Raw genomic sequence first — 6785 nt, 5'->3', positions numbered from 1 at the left:
CAAGGCAAAGAAATAGAGGAAAACAACAGAATGGGAAAGACTAGAGATCTCTTCAAGAAAATTAGAGATACCAAAGGAACATTTCATGCAAAGATGGGCTTAATAAAGGACAGAAATGATTTGGACCTAACAGAGGCAGAAGATATTAAGAAGAGGTGGCAAGAATACACAGAACTGTACAAAAACGAGCTTCATGATCCAGATAATCACTATAGTGTGATCACTGACCTAGAGCCAGACATCCTGGAATGTGAAGTCAAGTGGGCCTTAGAAAGCATCACTACGAACAAAGCTAGTGGAGGTGATGGAATTCCAGTTGAGCTATTTCAAATCCTGAAAGATGATGCTGTGAAAGTGCTGCACTCAATATGCCAGCAAAATTTGGAAAACTCAGCAGTGGCCACAGGACTGGAAAAGATCAGTTTTCATTCCAATCCCAAAGAAAGGCAATGCCAAAGAATGCTCAAACTACTGCACAATTGCACTCATCTCTCATGCTAGTAAAGTAATGCTCAAAATTCTCCAAGCCAGGCTTCAGCAATATGTGAACTGTGAACTTCCTGATGTTCAAGCTGGTTTTAGAAACAGCAGAGGAACCAGAGATCAAATTGCCAACATCTGCTGGATCATGGAAAAAGCAAGAGAGTTCCAGGAAAAAAAAAAAAAAAAAAACACATCTATTTCTGCTTTATTGACTATGCCAAAGCCTTTGACTGTGTGGATCACAATAAACTGTGGAAAATTCTGAAAGAGATGAGAATACCAGACCACCTGACCTGCCTCTTGAGAAATCTGTACGCAGGTCAGGAAGCAACAGTTAGAACTGGACATGGAACAACAACCTGGTTCCAGATAGGAAAAGGAGTACATCAAGACATCAAGTCTGTATATTGTCACCCTGCTTATTTAACACATATGCAGAGTACATCATGAGAAACGCTGGACTGGAAGAAACACAAGCTGGAATCAAGATTGCCGGGAGAAATATCAATAACCTCAGATATGCAGATGACACCACCCTTATGGAAGAAGGTGAAGAGGAACTCAAAAGCCTCTTGATGACGTTGGCTTAAAGCTCAACATTCAGAAAATGAAGATCATGGCATCCAGTCCCATCACTTTATGGGAAATAGATTGGGAAACAGTGGAAACACTGTCAGACTTTATTTTTCTGGGCTCCAAAATCACTGCAGATGGTGGCTGCAGCCATGAAATTAAAAGACCAAGACTTACTCCTTGGAAGGACAGTTATGACCAACCTAGATAACATATTCAAAAGCAGAGACATTACTTTGCCAATAAAGGTCTGTCTAGTCAAGACTATGGTTTTTCCAGTGGTCATGTATGGATGTGAGAGTTGGACTGTGAAGAAGGCTGAGCACCTAAGAATTGATACTTTTGAACTGTGGTATTGGAGAAGACTATTGAGAGTCTCTTGGACTGCAAGGAGATCCAGCCAGTCCATTGTGAAGGAGATCAACCCTGGGATTTCTTTGGAAGGAATGATGCTAAAGCTGAAACTCCAGTACTTTGGCCACCTCATGCAAATAGTTGACTCATTGGAAAGGACTCATGCTGAGAGGGATTGGGGGCAGGAGGAGAAGGGGAGGACAGAGGATGAGATGGCTGGATGGCATCACTGACTCGATGGACATGAGTCTGAGTCAACTCTGGGAGTTGGTGATGGACAGGGAGGCCTGATGTGCTGTGATTCATGGGGTCGCAAAGAGTCAGACATGACTGAGCGACTGAACTGAACTGAATATGCTTTTTTATTTCTATTAGAATTCAAATTGATTGTCATGTTTCCCAAATAGAGTATCATATCAGAAAGTGATGATAATTTTTATTTTTTGATATTTTGATTTTTCCCACTCTGTCCAAATGTGTAATATCTTTTTATAATGTAAAAACCACTTTTTAATACCATTTTAAAACCTATAAACTATCATAGCAATATCATAGTAATATGTAGGCATTTTAAAAGTACTGTATGATGAGAGGATTTATTATATGGCCTAGACTTTATTTCTATAACTTTGAAATACTGACTATGCAAGATTAAATATTGTTTTAATTATTAAGTTGCAAAAAGACTTTCCATGTTTTAAAAATAAAAAGAATATGGGCATATTGTGAAGAACTGTAATTTTATATTAAAATTTAACTCAAATTCTCTTGACTAAAATGGCAAAATACTATTAAACTTTGCAAATATGATCATTTTTCTTTCTCCACATGGGGTTCCTTTTCTCCTTACCTCATTTCCCACATCTTCCCTTGCTAAAACACAACTGATTACTCCAAGGTTCACTCTGCCTCGATGTATTACCCATGATATTTTTACCAAAGATTTTATATTTTTCCATTCACAGAGGGAAACTTCTCACTTGGTGTAAGTTGCATGAAATTAATAGCTTTGAATTGAATATTCAAACTCACTGTTCTGAGAAATGCTAAGTTATCTTTAATGCATTGGTTGGAGTGTCCAGGCACTTGGGTTTATTACCTGTTTCTACCATTTGCTGACTGATAAACCTGTATTTGTTAATAATTTATTTTTGTTTCTTTATGTGCAAAGTTATTGTTTAAGAATTGAAAGTTAAATGTATTCAAAGTATAATAAACTTTTTATTTCATAATGATTAGCCTGGTCACATAATATATTAACCAAGATGGAATAATTTACTATTGAATAAGGATGCTCTTGGACAACAGATTAAACTGGAATGATCCTGGGAAAACTCAGATGCATGAATGATATAAATAAGTGTGCAGTAAATAATAAATATGTCGGTGATAATGATAGTGTTGATGTCTTGGTTCTGAATATCAGCACTTTTCAAAAAACATTAAAGAAATGTGAGTTAAAATTCCATTATCTACCATGTATATTTGTCAAGCACATATTCTTTCTACTAGATATAAATGTCTTTTGGCAAAATAAGCAATTTTCTACCATTAATTCAGATAGTTCATACATACTATAAGGTTTATCTTCTCTTTTATGGATTAAAGTGAAAATTCTACATATATATGGGCAGAGAGAGAAAGCTTAGTGGAGTGCCCAGTGCAGAGCAGTCAGTGGTTGTCTCATTTCTTTCCCTATTGAGTAACATTAAACACAAAGCACATATAAGTAACACTTTCTAAGAATGAATGATGATTTACTACAATTATATGTGGACTTATCCTAGTTTAGATTTTTTGTCTTTAATGGTACTTAAATGTAATTTTAATTTAACAGACTAAAATTAAACAAAATCAAAGAATTACCTGTGAATTGTAACATTTGCTGTATTATAAAAGTACATGTATTTTGTGAAAGAGTTAATGCAAGCAATATTATAAGCAGCAAATGCTACATAACATTCAGGATATGCTTTACATTAACATTGGATCATTTTGACTAGAAAATTAATTAATACAATCTCTAGGTTTATATGAATAAATAAACAGAATATGGTAATTGTGCTCAATTCATTCTTACTTGTATGATACTCACTTGAAAATTCTTAAAAAGAAGTAGCAAAGTGATAAATAAAACATTTAAATATATATGTCAAGTGGTTCATTCGTATTCCTCTAATTTAAACTCTGGTTTGTTTTTTAATATTATTTCTATAATTATGCCCTGTTTATAAAAAAAATGCTGCACATTTTACTATTTTATTTCTTTGATGATCCAGAAGACATGTTATAAATACTTAGCTAGGCATTTTTAGCTTTTAATTTTCTGCTTATTATTTGTTCTTAATTAGCTTAAGAACTACTGTGGCATGTTATCATAGTATGTGTGGTTTTCTAAGAGTCTTGTATCAGTTTTGAAATCCAACAAACATAAGTTGGGAATTAATTCTTTCAATACAATATTTTATGTATTAAAATATTAAGGTCTGTTTAACTTTAAGAAGAAAAAATAATATGTCAGTTCAAATAAGTGAATTATCTAAATAGCCTCATAAGTGAAACGTTCTTTATGAAATTGAGCAGTTCATATCTTGTGTGAATAAAAACCTACATTTTGAGGTAATGTTTTGCATACTTTCTAAACTAAATGTATAGTCAAAGTATGGGAACAACTTTGCTTCATTAAGAAAATGAGAAAAAAAATAATGACTTGCTCTAAAGTCATAGATGTAACAGATTATTAAGACATTTACTTTCTTGTATGAAAGATAACTGGCATTTATCATCTAACATATATTACTTTGGGTATTACATTATAATTTTTCAGGTAAACCTCGTATTTGCACTATAGATTGAATGTTTGTGTTACCCTCAAATTCCCATGTTAAATACTATCCCCCAAATGTGATGACCCCAGTGGGAAAGGCTTTGGGAAGTAATTAGGTCATGAGGATAGAGCCATCATGAGTGATATTAGTGCCTTTATAAAAGAGAGTCCGGAGATCTCCTTTGTCCCTTCTGCCATGTGAGAACACAATGAGAAGACACCTGTTTGTGTCTTCAGCAGAGTCTTCAGCAAGTCTTCAGCAGAAACCCAATTTTCCAGTGACCTGATATTGGACTTTCTGGCCTCCAGAACAGTGAGAAATACATTTCTGCTATATATAAGCCACCCAGCATATGGAAATCTGTTATGGCAGTCTAAATGCCTGAAACACTATTGAAAAAACTAAATATATATATATATATATATATATATATATATATATATTATTGACTATGAAGAGGTTTTATTCCCCAAATCAGTAATGCATCAGTGTGTTGTAAATGACTAAAACTTATGGGAAACAAAGCAGTCATATATAGGACCAGAGCTCAGTCTCTTGTTCCACATTCTGTTACACAAATGCATGGATGCATACAATTGCAAAGCTATGGCTTATTTTTCTTATCTTAATGACAGAAGCAGTGCTAATAGCTTCAATGTCTTGCCATCTTTTGCAGAATTTGTATAACACTCATGTTAGTGTTCTGTGCCAAACATTTTTATAGCAACTATAATAAATGCAAGGTTCAAACATAATAGATTCATCTTTTTGCTTTATGGAAGTTAATATAATGAACATTCCTAGTGTTTAGACATTGTCTTATTAAAAAGCTCTATTTGTTTAAGTTAATGGCTTACACGCTTTGTAAATATAAATGATTATCGACTTTAACTACCCTGCCATGTTACAAGTCTTACCAAAGACTTAAAAGGGGACTTTACTGATCAACAATACAGTGGTACACCTCTGTCAGTCATTGACAAAATTACAGATTGAACAGTATTATGAGAAACAAATTCAGATCCCTTGACTAAAGAAACCTTTGTATAATTAAGCAAGATTTGCAAACACCAAAAGATTTAGTGTAAGTTTACTGTAATCTCTCAGAATCACAAAACTAAGTGCAAAGCTATTTAATTTTTACAAGATACCCTAGAACTGATTATTACCAGGTATAACTATAATACCTTATGATCATATTCTAGAAATTTATCTATCTTCATGCTTGCAGTTATAGAATACAGATGAAAAACTTTTTCTTCTCTTATTTGAGAATCCAGTGCCCATTAACGAAAAACTAAATTGAAGGTGGTAATAAATAAAAGCAACTTAATATTGATTAAAAAGAAAATATTTTGCTTATACTTTTTTCAAAAGTTAAAATAGGAAACATTTTCCAATCAACGATGAATACATGATAAATATGCATGTATAGTTGTGTATGCGTATGCAATTATATGTTCACATAATCCTACATGTTAAAATTTTTTACTTATGATATTGTCTTTCATGTCTTCTTACCCAGATTAAATTATTTTATCCTTCATTAATAACACTTCTATAAATATCCTTTCAACTTCTTTGCTCTTTCTTCATATTGGTAAATGCAATTCTAGTTAATCCCAGCTCTCAGCCTACTCCATGCATAATATGAGTGAAACTGGAAAATATGTCATCTTGTTGACTTGCCTTTTTTAAATTTCATTATCACTACCCTCAAATGAGACCTAATGCTTCCAGGTAATCACTTATGTTTATTCCATTTGAGTCACTTTATTTCATTCTTCTGTTTTGAAAAATTCTTGTAAGAGAAAGCTTATACTTTAAAACTAGTAAACTTTTTTTATATTATCAGCAAAAAAGTATAAAATTGTAACAAGAGTCTTAGAGATAATATGGGTTCCTGAATATACATTTTTATGTCACAATTTGAGAAATGCCCTCACAGTTAACATGAGTTCTTTAAGAAGGAAGACAGTAAAGAAGATAAATATGGTGGGACGAGAAACAGCAGTCCCTTAAAACAGCAACCATTTTTGAGAGCATATGATGTGCTATGGCAAGAGCTTCAGTTCAGTCACTCGGTCGTGTCCAACTCTTTGTGACCCCATGGACTGCAGCATGTCAGGCTTCCCTGTCCATCATCAACTCCCAGAGCTTGAGAATTCCATGGACAGAGGAGGCTGGCAAGCTACAATCCATGGGGTTGCAAAGGGTCAGGCAAAAATGAGTGACTAACTTTCACCTGAATTTTTCTGGGCAACACTAGGAAACATACATGAAATAACTATTAATATATTCTCCTTGTTTCAGAACATGGGGCCACAATATTGAAAGTATAGAGGGCAGTTCTCAAGAAAGAAGAAAGGCAGTTGGAAAGAAAGGGGATAATGGATGAGTATCTAGAATAAAATACAGTTCCATTAAGCCATTAACCAAACATAACTCCCCATCCCCTCCAAGTAGGAACTTGAGATGGAGAGCGTTAAAATTCCAATGGTTTGGAAAAGGTTCAAACCTTAATACTAGTATGTACCTAGTCAGGTG

This window comes from Bos mutus, chromosome 12 (genome assembly GCF_027580195.1).
Source record: "Bos mutus isolate GX-2022 chromosome 12, NWIPB_WYAK_1.1, whole genome shotgun sequence".
Taxonomy (NCBI): Eukaryota; Metazoa; Chordata; class Mammalia; order Artiodactyla; family Bovidae; genus Bos; species Bos mutus.
The sequence above is the reverse complement of the archived record's forward strand: the minus strand, read 5'-3'. Positions refer to the sequence as shown.